At 43.7% G+C, this 20923-nt stretch overlaps 1 protein-coding gene across 5 annotated transcripts in view; it reads left to right on the forward strand.

Moving 5' to 3' along the window:
* Positions 1-20923, forward strand: part of aff4 (AF4/FMR2 family, member 4) — a 101819-nt gene that overhangs the window by 28217 nt on the left and 52679 nt on the right. The window lies entirely within an intron of this gene.

The following is a 20923-nucleotide window of genomic DNA, read 5'->3' on the forward strand; positions in this document are numbered from 1 at the left end:
ACCCTGAGAGGTTCAGACCAGTGAGTGTAACATTTTGGAAAACATTGAGGGGCAGACTTGATCTCCACCTGGACAGACCAGAATTAATCAAGAATAGTCAGGGATAGGCTTTATAAGGGGGAGGAATTCTCATAAATAGTTTGAATTTTGAATGACTAGGTAGGTAGAGGAGAATAGTGTGGTTGCTGTAATCTACTTAGGCTTCACTAAGGCTTATGGCAAGATCGTTCCTGGCAGACTATCAGCCCATTGGATCCAGGGCATTTTGGGTCCAATATTGGCTTGAGGGTAGGATGCAGAGGGTGATAATTGAAAGGTGTTTGTGTGATTTGAAATCCTGTGTCCAGTGGCATATCGCAGCATCCTCTGAGTTTCTTGCTGTGTACTTTGTTTATCTAGACATAATGTAGAGGTATAACCAATAAGTTTGCATTTGACATCAAAAAAAGGGCTGTGTGGTAAATAGTGACGAGGCAAGTTTTAAACTACAACCCTATACAGATGCTTTGGTCAGGTGGCCTGAACGGTAGCTGTTGGAATTTCAATCATGAAATGTGGGTTGATGCATTTTGAGAGGATCGCCAAACCAAGGTAGTATATTGTGGTTCTCTTTGCCGAGCTGGGCATTTGTCTTGCAAACGTTTCGTTCCCTGTCTAGGTGACATCCTTAGTGCTTGGGAGCCTCCTGTGAAGGCTTCACAGGAGGCTCCCAAGCACTGAGGATGTCACCTAGACAGGGAACGAAACGTTTGCAAGACAAATGCCCAGCTCAGCAAACAGAACCACAACAACGAGCACCCGAGCTACAAATCTTCTCCCAAACTTTGAACAAGGTAGTATATTTTGTTTGGTAAAATCCTAGGAAATATATAGGATTAGAGGATCTTGGTTTGCATGTTCATATATCTTTGGTGTAGATAGACAAGGTGAAGACACATGGGATCCTTATTGGTCAAGGCATTGACAACAGGAACAAGGAGGTTTTCATGAAGCTGTATATAATGTTATTTAGACCATAGTGAGACTACTGTATGCAGTTCTGGTTGCCACATTATAGGAAGAATGTGATTGCAGCTGACGGAGTGTAGAACAGATTCTTAGGGATAGGTAGGAAGAAATATTTCCCCTTCAGAGGGATCACTAGCAGGGTGGCACAATTTTAAGGTAAGGAGCAGGTGAGTTAGAGGGAGTTTGAGAACTCCCTCCATTACTGTCCCCACACAACGTGTGAAGTATTGGTTGAAGACAGCTCTTCTCTGCCTTCTCTCATCCGTTTGTGGATGGATGACTAGTATTATCCTGGCCAGCAATGCTCACGTCCTATGAAAGAATTTTTAAAAGTGATTTTTAAGTTTAAAGTTTTAAGGAAGAGGTTGTTAATTTTAAGAAAATTAAGACTGAAGTTTGCAAGTCTGTGTAATGTGAAAGGACTTTCTAAAAGTATGATTGGTCTTCAATTGAAATTAGTTGAAGAACTTTGAGAAGAGGTGAAGTGTCTAGTAACTTCTCATGCAGGGAAGTGAAAGGTGTTTTGATTGAATTAACAGAAGGCAGATTTAGAGGTGGTTTTGACATCCGGTGCAAGAAATTTCACATCAAAAGGGGTTAAAAATGGGCCACCACCGAACTCATCTCTGCATACCGCGACACTGTCCTGTCCCCCTTAATCCAAGAACTCCCCACCTACGTTCAGGGCACCACCCATGTCCTCCACCACCACCTCCATAATTTTCGCTTCCCCGGTCCCCAACGCCTTATCTTCACTATGGACATCCAGCCCCTGTACGTCTCCATCCCCTATCACGAAGGACTTAAAGCCCTTCTTCCTTTCCCGCCGTACCAACTAGTGCCCTTCCACCGACACCCTCCTTCGACTGACTGAACTGGTCCTCACCCTGAACAACTTCTCTTTCCAATCCTCCCACTTCCAAAGGAGTAGCCATGGGCACCCGCATGAGCCCCAGCTATTGCCTGCCTCTTCGTAGGATATGTGGGACAGTCCATCTTTCACAGCTACACTGGCCCCACCCCCACCTTTTCCTCCGCTACATCGATGACTGTATCGGTGCTGCCTCGTGCTCCTATGAGGAGGTTGAACAGTTCATCCACTTTACCAACACTTTCCACCCTGACCTCAAATTCATCTGGACCGTCTCATACTCCTCCCTCCCCTTCCTAGACCTTTCCATTTCCATCTCGGGTGACCAAATCGACATGGACATTTATTATAAACCGACCGACTCCCACAGCTACCTAGACTACACCTCCTCCCACCCTGCCCCCTGTCAAAACACTATCCCATATTCCCAATTCCTTCGTCTCCGCTGCATCTGCTCCCAGGAGGACCAGTTCCAAAACCGTACCACCCAGATGGCCTCCTCCTTCAAGGACCGCAATTTCCCTCCAGACATAATCAACGATGCCCTCCACCACATCTCTTCCACTTCCCGCTCCTCTGCCCTTGAGCCCTGCCGCTCCAACCGTCACCAGGACAGAATCCCACTGGTCCTCACCTACCACCCCACCAACCTCCATGTCCAACGTATCATCCGCCGTCATTTCTGCCACCTCCAAATGGACCCCACCCCAGGGACATATTTCCCTCCCCTCCCTTATCAGCGTTCCAAAAAGACCACTCCCTCCGTGACTCCCTCGTCAGGTCCACACCCCCCACCAACCCAACCTCCCCTCCCGGCACCTTCCCCTGCAACCGCAAGAAATGCAAAACTTGCGCCCACACCTTTCCTCCCCCCCAACCTCCCTCCAAGGCCCCAAGGGACACTTCCATATCCACCACAAATTCACCTGCACCTCCACACACATCATCTATTGCATCCGCTGCACCCGATGTGGCCTCTTCTATATTGGGGAGACAGGCGGAACGTTTCAGAGAACACCTCTGGGACACCCGGACCAACCAACCCAACCACCCCCGTAGCCCAACACTTCAACTCCCCCTCCCACTCCACCAAGGACATGCAGGTCCTTGGATGACTCCATCGCCAGACCATGGCAGCACGACGGTTGGAGGAAGAGCGCCTCATCTTCCGCCTGGGAATCCTCCAACCACAAGGGATGAACTCCGATTTCTCCAGTTTCCTCATTCTCCACCCCCCCCCCCCCCCCCCCCCCCCCCACCTTGTCTCCGTCAAATCCCTCGAACTCAGCACCGCCTTCCTAACCTGTGATCATCTTCCTGACCTCTCCGCCCCCACCCCACTCCAGCCTATCACCCTCACCTTGACCACCTTCCACCTATCTCATTCCCAACGCCCCTCCCCCAAATCCCTCCTCCCTACCTTTTATCTTAGCCTGCTGGACACATGTTCCTCATTCCTGAAGAAGGGCTGATGCCCGAAACGTCGATTCTCCTGTTCCTTGGATGCTGCCTGACCTGCGCTTTTCCAGCAACACATTTTCAGCTCTGATCTCCAGCATCTGCAGTCCTCACTTTCTCAAAAATGGGCAACCTCGAAAAAGTGTTAAAAGCAGTAAATATTCAGGTGGGTTTCCAAGAAGTGTCTAAAATGGGAAGCTTTGCAAATTCAAGACAATTTTGAAGACTTTCAAATCAACAAATGGAATTCTGGGCTGTTGTGTATCAAAATGCTCTGGTGGGCACTCTAATAATTAGGCCAGAAGAAACGGTGTTCTGCCTGAAAGTTGTATTCAGAAGAGAGATTGTTATTATTCATCAGAATTTGCCATGCAGGGATTCATTACTGTGTTTTTCACTCTGTTATATGATGTGAACACTAGCAGCATTTTATTGTCTATCCTGAATTGCCCCCTAAGATAGTGGTGAGCTGTCTTGAAGTCTGAGTCCTGCTGATGCATGTATATCTATGGTGCAGTTAGGAAGCGAATTTTGTAATGTCAACCCGACCACGAAGTGGTGGAAAGTTGCAAGTCAGGATGATGTTGGGGGCGGGTGTGTGTGTGCGCACGCAAGTGGTGGTGATCTTGTGCATTGACCTACATAAGAGAGTACCTACATTTCAAAATAGTGGCTACAGGGTGTTTTGAGATGTTCTGAGTATATGAAAAGCAGTGCATAAATACAGATTTGTTCTTCATTTTAGATTCAATTCTGCATTTAACTAAAATTTTCCTTTTACTTCCCCATCTTTGTTTAGTCAAAGGAATGAATTTATTGCAGCCTGTTTTTTGCTGTTCATTGTTTATGTCCATACAGTTTCATCAGATAGGAGGATAAAGTTGCACATAATTTGGTATCAAAATTGCTGCAAGTTATATGGGTATTATTCAAATTTGTCGTTAAAAAAATTCATTTTATCTTGTTTGTATTTTGCCGTGCACCATAGATTGAGATATGTTTTGAGATGTCGATGTCATCTTCCTTCATGCATCCCTGATGTAGGACAAGTAAAAAAAAATACTTTTGCCAACTTAATCCTAACTTTCTTCTCCACTCCAAACAATCTGACCATAAACCTAGATTAGTACTATTTGCAAAACATGGCTTATCTTCCATCCAACTTTCATCCATCACTGGAAGAGAGAAACCAATCTACAATTTACTTTTCAATGATAGCGCTTGCTGACAGGATAATTGCTTTATCTAAAATAGTTTTTTCACAACTATTTTAAAATGAGAGCCATTCATGATATGCCGGTTTCTGAATGAAGAGGCTCACTTAAAAATGAAATCTGAGAGCATCCTTTTTAAAGGATTTAAGTATTTTTGTTTAGTCCTTCATTTCCAATCCCATAATTAGGAGAGAGTGGCATTATACCAAGGTTATGATTAATCCAGTGCCTAAATTAATGCAAATAGGGTAATTGTTAATCCTATAGGGTGTGTACATTAATTACAACAGGAATCTGGATCCTCTTTGGTGATCCTCTTTTGAAAGAAAAACCTTTGTAATCCAAAAATGTCATAAGTCAACATATGTAATCAATCTTTCTTGATGTGGTGAAAACATTCTTGGCATAATTTGAGACTAGTTTTGTTTTAAATTAAGCCTTTTTGGTCATATTCCAGTTACAAAATCTAAATTACTAAACTTGTCAATATAACCTCTCCAGTTATACAAGTATTTTGGGGACAAAAGTTCAGCAAAGTTGCTTGAAAATGTGCAACTCTCATTGGTTGTATGTCTTTGTGTTCTTTATGGTATTTGGTGAGTTGTGCAGTGAGAAATTGTTGGGTATCTTTCAAAATTGCACTGATTTACAAAGTATAATGAACTAACACAATATACCAGGATAAAGGGTCAACTGTTGGATTTCCATCAAAATGCAGCCTTTTTTATTTCTGACGTATTTGCATGCCTTTTGTTTTACCTTTGTCTTGCGTTGAAATCTTCAAACGAGAGCGAAGCCATGGATGGGTTAAATTACCTGAAGATCTCCACAAGAATTTATCAAAAATAACCTTGAAGTTTTGATTCGTATTGTAAAAGACACAAGGATTTTCATCTTATGGTCTCAATGTTGCTCCTTTTTGAACATGATCTAAATTTCTGATTGCTCTTTGTTCCTGTGAAAAACAGGATCACAATGCATTTCTGCTGCCTACATGTTTTTTTTCCCTCCATTCCTATCACCACCTGCAGCTTAAATTGTCAGCCCCTAATCCTTTGGAGTTGCTCGATTTTCTGCTTAAAACCAACCCTGTGCTTTTCTTTCCAATTTTGTCTCTCAGTATGGCAACTGATGGTTAATTATTTTAATTTAGATTCATGGCCCTTTTTAACCTCAAAGTCCTTGTGGATCCTTGTCAACTAGGAAGGAGTATGGAACATCATCCGCAACATTGAGGCATTTGGATGGGTGTATGAATAGGGAGGGTTTGGAGGAAAATGGGCCAGGTGGTGGCAGGTGGGACTAGATTGGGTTGCCTGCATAAATTCATCACCATCTTCTGTCTGTTGCATGCAGGCTGCAATCCTCAGCAACAGATCCTACACAGTCCTAATACATATGCAGACTGGATTGAAGCAAGGCTGAGTTATTGTCCCAATGCTCTTTTTTCCATTTTCCTTATTGCAACATTCCATCCCATATAAATGAAGCTGGTATGGAGCTAATCCACAGGACCTATGTTGTTCCCAGTCCAGAACCATGACCACCCCAACTTCTGTCATTGATGTTGTTGTATGCTGTTGTCACTGGCATGGGAAAGCACTCAGGTTGAGCTCCAACCTTTCGCTGATGCACGCACTGAGGTATATGGAAGTATGACTTTAGGCTAAACATCCAAAAAGCAAAGATCCTCTGCCAGCCTGTATCTGCTACATAACCCTCCCCCTGGCTATCAAGATTTATGGCAGGTCACTGAACAATGCAGCTCAATTCCAGTGTCTTGGGAGTCTTCTCTCAAAAAGGGCATGCATCCATGAGGAAGCCTAGTTCCCAAGGTGGGGAAGTAGTATGTGCACAGGTGCCCATCATTTTCAGTATCTCCATCAGGCCCAGGTGAGTTCGGGTACAAACAGAAGTTGTGTAACATTCCAAGCATCCTACCCACCTGCCTCTTTGAACAAACACCACTTGTCCACATGCAGCTGGATTTGTGGATCCAATATTAGGAAACTATAGGAGTTGGAATGTCATTGTTGCGGCTGTAAGGAACATTGTTGCAGCTACTTTTAGAACACTGTTCAGTTTAGTCTCCCTTCTATGAGAAAGATGTTAAACTTGAAAGGGTGCAGAAAGGATGCATGCTAAACTACAAACAAACGCAAACTGTGTCTCAAACATGATGGAGATTTTTGAGCATATTATCAAGAATATAGGCGAGGACAGTCCATACATGGACTTTAGTAAGGCTTTCAACAAACTTGCATATAGTAAAGTTAGATCACATGGGATTCAGATGGAGCTTGCTGTTTGGATTCAAAATTAGCTTGATGGTGGAGGATTGTTTTTTTTTGAACTGGGGGCCTGTGACCAGTTTTCTGCAGGGATTCCTGCTGGGTTCACTCTTCTGTGCCACTTATAAATTATTTGGATGAGAATATAGGAAGTGTGGTTAGTAAATTGTGTGGATGACACCAAAATTGTGGCATAGTAGCCAGTAAGGAAGTTTATCTAAGATTGCAAAGGGACCTTGATCAGTTGGGCAGAGATATGGCAGATGGAGTTTAGATGCGATGTATTGCATTTTTCGTAGTCTGAACAAGAGCAGGACTTAGTATCAATACAGCTCTGGGGAATTGGACAACAGAGACTTCTAGTATTCAGGTGCATAATTCATTGAAAATTGAATCACAAGTCAACTGACGTGATGGGCAGCATGGTGGCTCTGTGGTTAGCACTGCAGCCTCTCAGCGCCAAGGACTTGGGTTCAATTCCAGCCTTGGGCGATTGTCTGTGGAGTTCGTACATTCTTCCCATGTCTCCGTGAGTTTTCCTCTGGGTGCTCTGGTTTTCTCCCACAGCCCAAAGTTGTGCAGATTAAGTGGATTGGCAGAACTAAATTGCCCATAGTGTTCAGGGATGTGTAGGTTAGGTGCATTAGTCAGGGGAAATAGAGAGTAATAGGGTAGGAAAATGGGTTCAATTGGGATACTCTTTGGAGAGTTGGTGTGGACCTGTTGGGTCAAATGGCTTGTTTCCACAGTCTAGGAATTCTAGAAAGTGTTTGGCATGCTTATCTGCATTGCTCAGACCATTGAGTACAGGACTTGGGATGTCACATTGCAGTTGTACGTGATGTTTGCGAGGTCTCTTCTGGAGTACTCTGTGCAGTTCTGATCACCCCTCTATAGGAAAAATATTATTAAATTGGAGAGGGTGCAGAAAAGATGTTCGTGGAACTGGACGTTTTGACCCATAAGAGGCTGGATAAGATGGATCGCTTTTCACTGGGGTTTAGGCAGTTGAGGGGTGACCTTGATTATAAAATCATGAAGGGACATTGATAAGGTGAATAGCAAGGGTCTTTTCCGTGGGGTTGGGGAGTTCAAAATTAAGGGGCCAAACACACCAAATGGAGCTAGTTTAGTTTGGAGATACTTGGTTGGCATGGATGACTTGGACTGAAGAATCTGTTTCAATGATGTGTAACTCTGGCAATCAGGTCAAAGTTTGCACTTTGGCCATATACATTTGTTACATGGTTATAGGCTAACTGCAGGAGAAGACTCGATGTCTCCAGCTTTATTTCAGGCACTCATGTGGGCTTCCCTTACACTGAAGGTGAAGTGTTTACAACCATCTTCAGCCAAAGATATCTAGTGTGTAATCCATCCATTAGATCCCCAAAATCTGATGCCAGACATCAGTCAATTGATCCACTCCATGTGATGACAAGATGTTTCTACCGGTTGATGTCGACAAAATCTTAACTGTTGTACTGAAAATCTGTGCTGTAGAACAAAAGCCCCAAGGCAATGTCTTCCAGGACAACATCTACCTGGTGATGTGTAAAATTGCTCAGGTATAACGTGCTAGAAATACAGGATTAAATAAATCTGGCTAATTACTGTCCCAATCGTCTCTTTCAATCGTCAGAATGATGACATTCAACCTGCAATGACCTGCTTGCCAGTGGTTTTTGGCAGAGCAACTCTGATCCTGACCTTGGCACAGTGTTAGTCCAAACTTTGTAAAGAATTTAAAGAGATGAGAGAGTAGTGACTGCTTTTGATATCATGGCAACATGTGTTTGTCATCAGGGAACCTAGCGAAAATGAAGGTAGTGGCCATTGGTGAAAACTGCTGTTTGGAGTCATGCCTAGTATCAAAAGAAACTTATGGACCTCTTCCAGGTTGATTCCCTACACCTTGCTGCAGCTGTTTTATCAATAACCTTCTTTCTATCAAATGGGTGTGTTCATTGTTGTTTGCCTTGTGTTCTGTGCCACTTGCATCTCCATTGATACTGAAGTAACCCAGAGGTTGGATAGGCTAGGGCTGTTTTCCCTGGAGTGTCAGAGGCTGAGGGGTGACCTTATAGAGGTTTATAAAATCATGGACAGGATAATTTTTTTTCATTGGGGTGAGGAAGTCTAAGACTAGAGGGCATAGGTTTAGAGTAAGAGGGGAAAGATATAAAAGAGCCTAAGGGGCAACTTTTTCATGCAGAGGGTGGTAAGTGCCTGGAATGAGCTACCAGAGGAAGTGGTGGAGGCTAGTACAATTGCAACATTTCAGAGGCCTCTGGATGGGTATATGAATAGGAAAGGTTTGGAGGAATATGGACCCGTGCTGGCAGGTGGGACTAGATTGGGTTAAAATATCTGGTTGGCATGGACTGGTTGGACTGAAGGGTCTGTTTCCATGCTGTACAGCTCTGTCTACATGCAGCAAGATATGGATGCACTTGAGATGATTGAGTGGTAAGTAGTATTCACAACATAAATACCAAGCAGTGAATATCTCCAACAAGAGAGAATCTAACCATTGCCTTTTTGACATTCAACAGATTTGCTATCATGGAGTGCCATACAATCAAAATCCTGAGTTTTACCATTGACTAGAATCTTTACCAAACTAACCATTTGGCTACATGACCAGGTCATAAGTCAGGAGTTCTGCTGTGAGTAACTCTCCTCACTCCTTAGAACCTGCCCAAAATCTGTAAGGCACAAGAGAGGAGTGTGATAGAGTACCCCCTTCTTGCCCAGAGAAATGCTACTCTTAACATCATTGAAAACTTGCCTGCTGTCCAGCTTGCATGTAATGCCATGAAGTTTGCTGATACCATGAAGTAATGGTCCTACACTACGACTGTAATTGTGCAGATTTTTGCTGTGTGAAAACAGAGTGTGTCAAGTCCTCTAGATGTGACACAAACCGCTATGGCTTTTAACAAAACTAGTGTTTCAAAAATTTCAAGAACGTTTGGTGGTTTGGCACTATAAGGGGAATTTTTCTGTATTCTCTGGTATGCAGAGAATGGGGCAATCCTGAGGTTTATTGAACATTGTGTTTCCCATGATACTGGCAGTCGTTCCAGTATTAATGAAAGCTTCTGCATTCAAGCAGACAGTGGCCGCTGACAAGCAGTTGATTGTTTTCTGAACGAGAGCATGAAAGTATATTCAAGGTCATCCACCTCTACATTTTGGTCGCGTTCTCTTATAGTTTAGTTTGTGGTACATGTACATGGCACCCTTCAGAAGTATTGACCTAAATAACTAATTTGATAAATACAAGCTGAATGGTTGCTTTCTGCAAGTTTATACTGTTTCCCAGAACCAGCACTGCCACACAGCGAAGACATTTTTTTTGGACACATGTGAGCACTGTTTGTGAGACTGCTGAAGCTGCTGTGCCAGCAATTTGTTGGCATATGAACAATGAACAGAGTTCATAGGAGTTGAACTTGGAAGTGTAGCAGTTACAGTTGGCAATCTCAACCTCAGTAACATTAGACTCAAAAATCCTAGTAGTGTTCAGTATCACAGTCATACATGTTTAGTTGTCTTAATCAAATCTAATTGGATGTTTTGTTTCTTAAGGTCCCCTGTGGACAATTGTTTCACTTTTTTGGTCATTGGATTCATTGAAGTATTTTGTTGAGCCTGCAGTAGATGGAAATAATTTTCTATTCCTCACTTCTGAAGGAGTTTTTTTTCCCTTTTGTCGTGTGACTGTGGAGTTTGCCATCTATTATCATATCTTTTGAAATATCACAACCTTTTTTAACCAATACAAGAATGCAGATTATTTGGTCAATGTCCTGTCTGTGATGTGATGGTGTTAATTTGAAGCGATCTGCATTCTTGTATTGGTTTAAAAAAAAGTGACCAAATAATTTTGGCCAGTGAGCACTGATCATGTGTGGTCAAGGATCACTATTTGTATAACCTTTGTAATTATTCCAGATTTTGTTTTGATTGTGGTTATTTTTGTGAGGTCAATGCCTGTGATTGTCCTCCTATTGAACTCAAGCTGAAGGACCTTTTGTGTTAACCACAAGCTAAACCCTCTGTTTTCTAAATCTTCAGCTTAAAATGGTGCATAAGTTAGGCTAAGACTTTCCCGAAATTTCATATCTCAAAGCAATGTTTCCTATTTCCCTGACTCTCTTTTTCACTGTTGTGAAGTTCTTGGGGGAGAAAGAACACTAAGTTTCAGTAAGAAGCATTCAGAATCCAATCTGCAGCTGCTGTTAAAACATGAATTCATTTACTCTCCTTTCAGATTGCCTCTGCTGATATCCGGTGTATGGTAACCTTGAGCAGACAAATGCAGGGTGCATTTTCAAGGAGGCGATGGTGTTATTGCTAGACTGTTACTCCAGAGACTTAGCTAATGTTCCAGGGATCAGAGTTCAAATCCTACCATGGCAAATGATGGAATTTGAATTCAGTTTAAAAAAATCTGGAATTAAGAATCTACTGGTGACCGTGAAACCATTGCCAATTTTGGAAAAACTTATCTAGCTCATTAATGTCCTTACCTAGTCTGGCTGACATGATTCCAGACCCACGCCAATGTGGTTGATGCTCAACTGTCCTCTGAAATTGCCTAAGTTGTTCGGCTCAAGGACAACTAGGGATGGGTGATAAATGCTGGCCACAACGATACCTATATCCTACAAGCGAATAAAAATAATTACATCCACTGCCTGAAATCAGTCCTATCTCAATGTTAATCTTGTTCCTTCAGTGTCGCCCGAGTCAGAAATCCTGGCTTCTCTTCCGTAACAGTGCTGTATATGTACTTAAACAAGATGGACTGAAGCAATTCAAGAAATAGTTTACTGTTGGCTCTTAAGGGCAATAAGGGATATACAGCAAATGCTGACCTTTCCCCAGGCACTTGCATTGCACAAAAGAAAAAGACAGTAGTATTCCACAGCATCCATATTCCAGAGACGCCACTGCTTCACTTTTGCCAAGTTCCCCAGTAGTCTTGTGAAATCTGTTCTGGGTTTGTAACTCAGTTCCTTGCTTCCCTGTATCCAGCACAAAAAAAGTTCACCACTTTCACCACCAGTGCTGTCTCAGTGCCAGGGACCCAGGCTAGATTCCTGCCTCGGGCGACTGTCTGTGTGGGGTTTGCACATTCTCCCCGTGTCTGTGTGGGTTTCCTCCGGGTGCTCAGGTTTCCTCCCACAATCCAACGATATGCAGGTCAGATGAATTGGCCATGCTAAATTGCCCATAGTGTTAGGTGCGTTAGTCTGGGGTAAATTACAGGGTAGGGGAATGGGTCTGGGTGGGTTACTCTTTGGAGGGTCATTGTGGACTTGTTGGGCCAAATGGCCTGTTTCCATACTGTAGGAAATCTAATCTCTCATCTCAACAGGAACACTGAGTAATTCTGAGAAGGTTTAATATCAAGAACATAATTTATTTTTCTTTCTTTTGCTGCCTTTCCATTTCTTGAGACATTATCATGTTACAATTGATTCTTTTATATCTTTGTAAATTTGTTGACTAAATAAAACCATTATTAATTTGCACAGCAATCTTTTGACCAACACATCTGAATATGTCTGCAAGGTTGTACAATTACAAAAGTGATTTTTTTTTTTCTTATCTCCTTAGTGGATTTTCTTTCTGAAATTACAGTGAAGACCCCATCATTGATCAAGTGAAAATATTAGCAGGAACTGTAGGCAGTAATCAAAAATTAATAAAGCTGTGTTGTACATAATCTTGAAGATTGCTTTCATTTAAGCTGCTTCCTATAACCTCTAAGCTGCATCAGGCGTTGTCAGTGACATTGCTGAATGCCTTGATGACAAATTAGATATACTCGTATGCTTATGCTATGTATTTCTAAAACTTTGATCAAATCTGTCTAAACAAGAATTTACTATGTTAGAGTATTGTCTAATTTTAATGAAAGCCCTCTTGACTATTTTATACTTGACTCTTGATGTAATTAATTTCATCATGCTTGCTTTCACAAATCAAACTATCTGTCTGGATTTGACTTTTATAATGGGTCAAACTGCATTACTTGCAATCCTGGCAACAATGCTGCTGCTTCAAACTCAGCCCAGTAGGTAAATTTCTCTAGGTTAGGACTTCCCATTCTGAGGCACACGATGTTGGGCTTGCAACTTTCTCCAATTGGTCACCCCCATGATTGAATTTTACTAGTTGTTTTAGGAATTTCAAAGATTAATTAGTCCCTGTATATTTTGAGTACTGATTTAATAGATCTGACAGTGAATGACTAAATTTTCTCTGCTATATTTGTTCAATCCAGCATTTGAAGAACTTGAAGGAAAGGAGATGAGGGCAGTAGTGGGAGAAATTGCCAAAGTGAGCAACAAAGATAGAGGATCTCAGATGCAGAGAAGAGTCATATTAGACTTGAAGCATTGCTTCTCTCGATTAAATGCTGCCAGACCTGCTTCCTTTCTCCAACAAGGATATTACTGTTGACTTAGTTTTCAACATAAAATTCTTCCTTAAAAAGATTGATCAAAATTTTGTGGTGAAAAGTCACTGTTGAGCCTTTCTTAAAGTAAAGCGATGTACTTGAGATGGATATGGCATAGTGGTAAAATCACTGGACTAATAATCCATAACTCGAGACTTTGGGATCATGTGGTCGAATCACATGGTAGATGATTCCATGATGAAATTTGAGCTGGATAAAAATTTGAAATTGAACTAGCGAAATTGTTGCGTTGTCAATTTTTTTGAAAAACAATATCTGGTCCACTGATATCCTTTAGGGAAGCAACTGTTCTCCTTACCTGGTCTAGTCTACACATGACTCCAGCCACAGCGATGTGGTTGACAGTTAACTTCCTTCTAAAGTGGCCCTACCAAGCCATGTAATAAATGCTGGTCCAACTGGTGATGTCCACATCTCAATTGAATAATTATTTTAAAAATCCTCCACGCCTAATGTAGTGAAGGCTTGCATGCCAAAATGTGTCATGCTAATTGACATTTAACGCAGATGTTCAAGCCATCATCTTCCAAGGCACAACTACCAATTCATCATAAGTGTATCAGAGTATGCAGATGATGCCATTTACATCATCTGTCATTGCAGTGTCGTATGCATAAGGCAAGTGGTACTGATAATCAACATTGAGGGCAATAGGAAAGATGTCATTTAAATGACATTGAAGTGGGAGATGGCACAGGGCAGGCTTACACAGACACAAAATGGCCACTGAGCCATCAGTTGGCCACTTGACACAAGATGGCCGCTGAACCACGATATGGAGAGAGAGAGCAGAGCAAATACAGACATTCTCTGGGGCCACCAGAATGCCAGCACAATGCACTCGCAACCTAATTGATTAGTTTAAGGCAGGTGGGGGAGAGGATACACATGAGTAACATACGCTGCCTGCCAAAGTCCAGCCAACACCTTTGATAGAAATGCTAACCGCTTGATACGGAGTCAATACCAAGTGCTAATAGCCAGGGCTGCAGTAATCATCCTTCTCAGGAAGAGCAATTAGCGCCCATTACTAGAGCTGTGGACTTCTGTGCAGGCACTGAAACTGGTAATGTCGTTGCTGAAACTAACAACAACCATATTGAAATTAACAAAGGCTGCGCTGGAACTGACAATGATTATCGAAACTATCAATGATTCTGCAATTATTGCTATAAACAAACCATGTTACAAAGGCAATGATCTCATCACTAAGCTATTGTATCACAAGATGTATGAAAGTCTCTTGACATGTGCCCTGGGTCGAGAGAAGAATCTCAGCTGTTGGTGTTTTTCTGTCCCCGGAGCTCCGGTATTTCCTTGTGCCATAACCTCTGTCATTGAACCCCGAATCTGACTCTGAGACTGATTTTCCTTATAACAATTGGCGTTGCGAGCAGGTTTCTTATTATTGGTGCCCTGGTCAAGGGCCACGATCAGGCGGCCGGGGTGAAAACCAGTTTGCACCTGCAAACGGGAAGAGTCAGACCGGGCTAAGGACACAGTTTAAAAGGTGTACTAATTGTAATGTCTGTTACAGTACTGAGTCAAAAATTCTTTTTAGTGCATGTCTGTGGAGAATAAGTATTTAACCATATTAAGTGCTGCAAGAACCTGCCACTTGTGCTGATACAGCTAGAGGACAAGGTAATGCCTGTCTCAAAAGCCTCGCTCTAAACTAGTTGTTAGGGGGGACTACCCCGCTTATGTGAAGTGGATTTGAAGTGGGAATTGAGGTGTTGAGGGCACTGGGAGTTGTGAAGCACCAGTGGCAAAGTCAGGTAACACTGGACTCTGTAGGGGCAAAAGAAGACAGACAGATAGATAAGGGTTGAAAAATGTGGTGCTGGAAAAACACAGGCCAGGCTGCATCCGAGGAGCAGGAGAATCGACGTTTCGGGCATAAGCCCTTCTTCAGGAGGGCTCTCCTGCTCCTCGGATGCTGCCTGGCCTGCTGTGTTTTTCCAGCACCACATTTTTCAACTCTGGTCTCCAGCATCTGCAGTCCTCACTTTCTCCTTTATAGCTAAGGGTTGACAGAGCAAATGAAGAAAAGGGGTTGGGACCCATCCCAGACTGTAGGTAGCTGAGCATAAACTGACTTAAACAAAAAAGGGGTAATGTTAGTATACCAATTTAGCAAGCCTAATTGAATGAGCAAATGCCTCCACGTGTAGCTGGAGAAAGGGCCAGGAACAAGTCAGAGCTGGAGAGTTGGATAAAAGATCTAGAATTCATCTTAGAAAAAATAGAGGAGAGAGAAATTGACTCTCTTCCCCTCCTACAAAACTCTCCAGCTGTGAGCAACTGCTCCCTCTGTTGGACGAACTGTGCAAGAATATAACTTAGCATGCGTTACCAGAGAAGGAACAGAATCACCACCCAAAGCAAATTATAAACCGTTCACTCCAGGGCAGAGGCAGCAGAATATGGCCTCCTTGGACAAATTACAGCCCCAGACCACAAACACCAAGTTCTGGGAAGAACTGGATAGTGTACCGTTAGGGCACCAACTACCCCTGAGGGACATACACCAGCTGGTCCAGGCAGCTTGCCTAGTGGGTGAGTGGAGGCAAGTGGCTGGTGGACCCGACGCCACAGCAGCCAGAGACTTCAGCGGATGATAGTAGACAAATGTCATCGCCCTCACAGCTGAGATAAATGCGCAGCAGACCCCCTTCACCAACTTTAAAGAAGAAATCCAGAGGGTGCTAGGAAATGCTTCCACGAACTGGAGCAAAATCACGGTCGCTTAGCAACGTACAGGGGAAGGAGCCTCTGAATAAGAGGAATTAATTAGGGTTGATAAGGATTATGATGACCTAGTCGAGTGGGCTAGCAGGGTGCAAGATGCAGAAGCTCGTAAATAAAGGTGAGACCTGCCAAAGCAGCCTACCAGGCTGGAGGCAAGAATAGAATAAAATGATTTTGCCACAACTGTGGCCGGCAGAGACACTTTGCTAGAGGGGGTAGGGTCTCACGACCAGGGGACAGACCAGGGAACAATATAAAGTACTGCAGCCACTGCAAAAGAACTGGAAACGTATAAAGTTTGCTGAGAAAAGTGTGGCGCACCACCGCAGAACCACGTGAGTCATAAGGTCAGTAGAGCTGACAACCAGCTGCCCCATTCATGAGGGCAAGGGAGAGGGGAGAATTTGTGACTGCAGTAATAGCAGGGAGGAAATTTGAAATACTAGTAGCCACCGGAGTGGCTGTATCTATCACAAACTTACCCTTACTCCACACAACTAAAATGGTTCACTTAACTGGGTAGAAGGGGATAAAACACCAGCTTACCTAAGTGAAACTACCCTCGTAGAAATAAATAACATATCCCCATGAGATTCTATATATGCTAAAATAATGAGGGTGCCATAATGGGCAACGATCTCGTGAAAGAGTATGTTCCAATTGTGCAAAAGGGAAATTGATTTGGCCCAGACAGGATAGTTGGAAGACTGAGATTGGGAAACTTACAAGTCACCTCACAACTATTTCAAAGTGGCTACAGTCACCAGTAGGCCCTGGAACCTCAAAGTGGGGATTTGGAGCCATCTGCGCCTCTGTCCCTGGAGTATAGGGAGAAACAAAGTTAGATACAGGTAGTGTTAAAATAGACCTGATCTGTGTACCTGGACCAGAGCATAAGCCCCACCGGCAATACCCAATAAAACCTGAAGCAGAAAAAGCACTTGTGGAGATATTCCAAGGACTAGTGAAACAAGGAATTCTGAAAGGAACCGCAAGTGCGACTAATTCCTCAACGTAACCCGTACTAAAGTCTGATGGGAGCTACAGGCTCACTGTTGATAATACAGGACTAAATAAGGTCACCCCCAAAATGCACCCCATTGGAGCAGACCCCTCCACCATTTTAAATGGTTTGGCCCCCGAGTACAAGATTTTTACTGTTAACCAACCATTTCTGGTCTATCCCATTACACCCTGAGTCCCAGAACAAATTCACTTTTACAGCAAGCAACAGGCAGTATAAACGTGGACTCACCTGCCACAAGGTTCCACAGCAGCCCCACTATTCTTCCACAGGGTGATGACCAACATTTTGAAGAGAGTAGATTTACCAGAGGGCAGCGCTGCCCTCCAGAATGTAGATGATATCCTAATTGCCTTAGAGTCCGGGTCAGGGCACCAGGAAGCTTGATATCTAGTATTGCAGGAAATGGCAACCACAGGGTTAAAAGTCCACCCCACAAAGGCACAGATTGCCAAAACACAAGTTTTATAGCTGGGACACCTTATAGTGCAGGGACTCAAAGAAATGCCCAACAACTGCAAGAAGGCAATCCAACAGATGCCACGATCTGCACCGGTTAGGGGAGTCAGAAAGGTCTTGGGGCTATTCAACTACAGTCGGAGCTTTATACCAGAGTTTGCAAAATTGGCTGAACCAATCCAGCGATTAATTAAAGGAGGCAAGCCCCCCTTGGAACCTGTAACCTGGGGACCAGAACAGGAGTAGATGTACAGTAAGCTTAAAACTTGACCCATATCAGCCCCCAGGCTAGGGCTGCCAGATCCCAGCAAGGGTTTTACTCTGCAGTGGACACAAAAGAGCATGCTAGCAGAAGGCCCCACTTAACTACAGAAGGGCCGCTAGTCACAGGGTTGCTCTAGTGCATAGCAGTCTTAGACTGTGCTGCTTGGGCTGTTAAGGGTCAGCGAGCCCCTAGTAATGGCATAGAATGTCATTCTCCAGTGAACAGCTAAAAGAGACTGCAGTAATAAAAGTAAAAGCCCACTAAAAGGAGCCAGCAAAAGAGAGCCCAAATTGGCTAAAATTCAAAGGAAACCAGGCACCAGACCGAGCAGCTCAAAAAGCCCTAGAGCAATAAGCCATTAACGAGGCTGAAATAGCCACTATTAAGTTCGCGAAAGATGCTATCCAAATTCAGCAGGTATAGAAAGGAAGCAATGGAAACTGCACAGGGCATTCAAAGGGGAGGATGGTGTCTGGAAGCAAACAGACAAGGTGGTAGCACTAGCGTGTGTACAGAACATATTGCTTGAACTGCTCCACTGACTCTCCCATACAGCTAGAGAGGCCATGATAGCAAGTCTGGGGAGAGTCCGTGGCGGCGGAAGGGAATGGGAAGAGACGTAGCCAAGTATTGCTGCACGATATAATCCAGGGAGACCCATAAAAATTAAGATGGAACACTACCTCAGACCTAGACGCCCCTGGGAACACCTTCAGGTGGGTTCTACAGGGTGACTGCCACCCTCCCGTGGGAAAACGTACCGTCTGGTCATCACCGACCAATTCAGCCGGTGGGTAGAAGCATTCCTGCCCAAAAGCTGCACTGTGACCACTGTAGCCAAAATATTAGCAGAGGAGGTGATCCCTAGATGGGGGGGGGGTATCATTCTCGATCAACTCTGACCAAGGAGCATATTTTACAGGTAAAGTCATGAAAACTGTCTACCAATTACTTGGCATTAGACAAAACTTTCACATTCCCTATCATCCCCAGAGCTCAGGGATGGTAGAGAGAATGAATAGAATACTCAAGAATACTTTAGCTAAGGCTATGCAAACTTCAGACAGAACATGGGCTGAAATGCTGCTAACCATACTAATGAGATTAAGAGCCACCATGAATCAGGCAATGGGGCTAGCCCCATATGAATTAATGACCAAGCGAGCAATGCAATTGCAAGAGACAATAATCACAGGTGGCACAGATGTGGGACCATTAACAGACAAAATTTGGCGATATGTCGTAGATTAAAATGCCCAATTGAAAGGGAGGTGGAAATCTGTAAATAATAAACAGGACAAAGGCATTACTCTTTGATGGGGAGGGCACTGCTTGTGACTGGCCACTTGGGTGTTTCTTCCTGGTGGTGGAAATTGAATAAAGATTTGTGCACCTTGTGTCTTTCACTCTGTCTCGCACCTACATACATAACATGGGTGCTGGGGAAAAATAAGCACTACCGCAGTTAGGTGGTAGTGTTGAGGTAAGCAAAGATAAAAAAAAACAGGCCAAGGCAGGGGAACTCAAAGTCTTCCCTAAGGTCCCAGCTTCAGGAAGCTGTATCCTAGTGACAAACCAGGCTTTGCCCCAAAATGGAATGGGCCATATGCCATGGTATTAAGTGGGGACACCTGTGCCTGCATAGTTATTAAAGAAGCACTGGACCCAACTAAAACTGTTTAAAGACACCTGTGACCAAACTAATGTCATGGACCATTCCCCAGGTACAAACAGGAACGTCAGACAAGACGGTCATCCGGGGAGGGGGGGTTTCGAAAACACAACAGAACAAACCACACAGAAGCACAACTGCATCTCCTGACGAACGCAAAGACTTTAACTGCTAACTTTATTCTAACTGCAAAATGTATGTACCTGTATGTATTTCACTGTGTTAAAGTGTCACAACTGTCGGGAGCATGTCAGGATTTGAGGATAACCACTTCTATAAAACCCACCTAAGCTTGCATGGGAACTGAACTGTCTGCTACCCACTGGCATGATCTGTGGAATCCCTGTTTGTGGCTACCCCAGTGTGGACCCCTTGCAACCTTTATACAATGGGCACCTCGGGAGCACCGTGTAAAGGGCAGATAGGGAAATACAAGCAGGGACTCCAGAGTAGATGTGTGCAGCTGGGCAGGACCACTGGCCCATGGAAAGGAAGATCCATTTAAAACCTGGTAATTGCCCACTCAAAGTACAGAGATGGGGATGAGTTTATGCCTGGTTCCCAAAATTGACTCCTATCCAGACTCAGCACACTTATCAGCATTGTACGGTCACCAGAGGACAGTTTATCTGCACCTGCAGCGAGCAGACAATTCGTTTATGGTCATTGCAATGGCACCCATGTCAGTTCTGCCATATAGACGTACCCATTCGGTGCTTACCAGCAAGGGGGATCGGAGGCGACATGGGTGGACAGACAAACACAGACGCTGCCTGGGACCACCAGAGTGCCAGCACAATGCAATCACAACCTAGTTGATTAATTTAAGGCGGGTGGGGGAGAGAATACACGTGAGTAACATACACTGCCCACCGAAGTGTCTGGGTCCAGCCAACACCTTTGATAGAAATGCTAACAGCTTGATATGGAATCAATACAAAGTGCTAATAGCTAGGGCTGCAGTCATCGTCCTTCTCAGGAAAAGCGATTAACGCCCATTACTAGAGCAATGGACTTCTGAGCAGACGTTGAAACTGGCGACGTCGGTGCTGAAACTGACAACAGCCATGTTGAAAATAACAAAAGCTATGCTGGAACTGACAATGACTGTATTAAAACTATCAACAATTTTGCAATTATAACGAACCATGTTGCAAAGACAATAATCTCATCACTGACCTATTATATCGCAAGATGTATGAAAGTATCTTGACATGTGCCTTCTGTCGAGAGAAGAATCACAGCTGACCACTGTTGGTGTCTTTCTGTCCCCGGAGCTCCGGTATTTCCTTGTGCCATTAACTCTGTCATTGAACCCCGACTTTGACTTCGAGACTGGCGATTTTCCCCATAAGCAGTATGAAGGTGGAAGCTTAATTCCTTTTAAGTGATTAGAGTTTTAACAAAAACA

The sequence above is a fragment of the Chiloscyllium punctatum genome, chromosome 20, assembly GCF_047496795.1.
Source record: "Chiloscyllium punctatum isolate Juve2018m chromosome 20, sChiPun1.3, whole genome shotgun sequence".
NCBI lineage: Eukaryota > Metazoa > Chordata > Chondrichthyes > Orectolobiformes > Hemiscylliidae > Chiloscyllium > Chiloscyllium punctatum.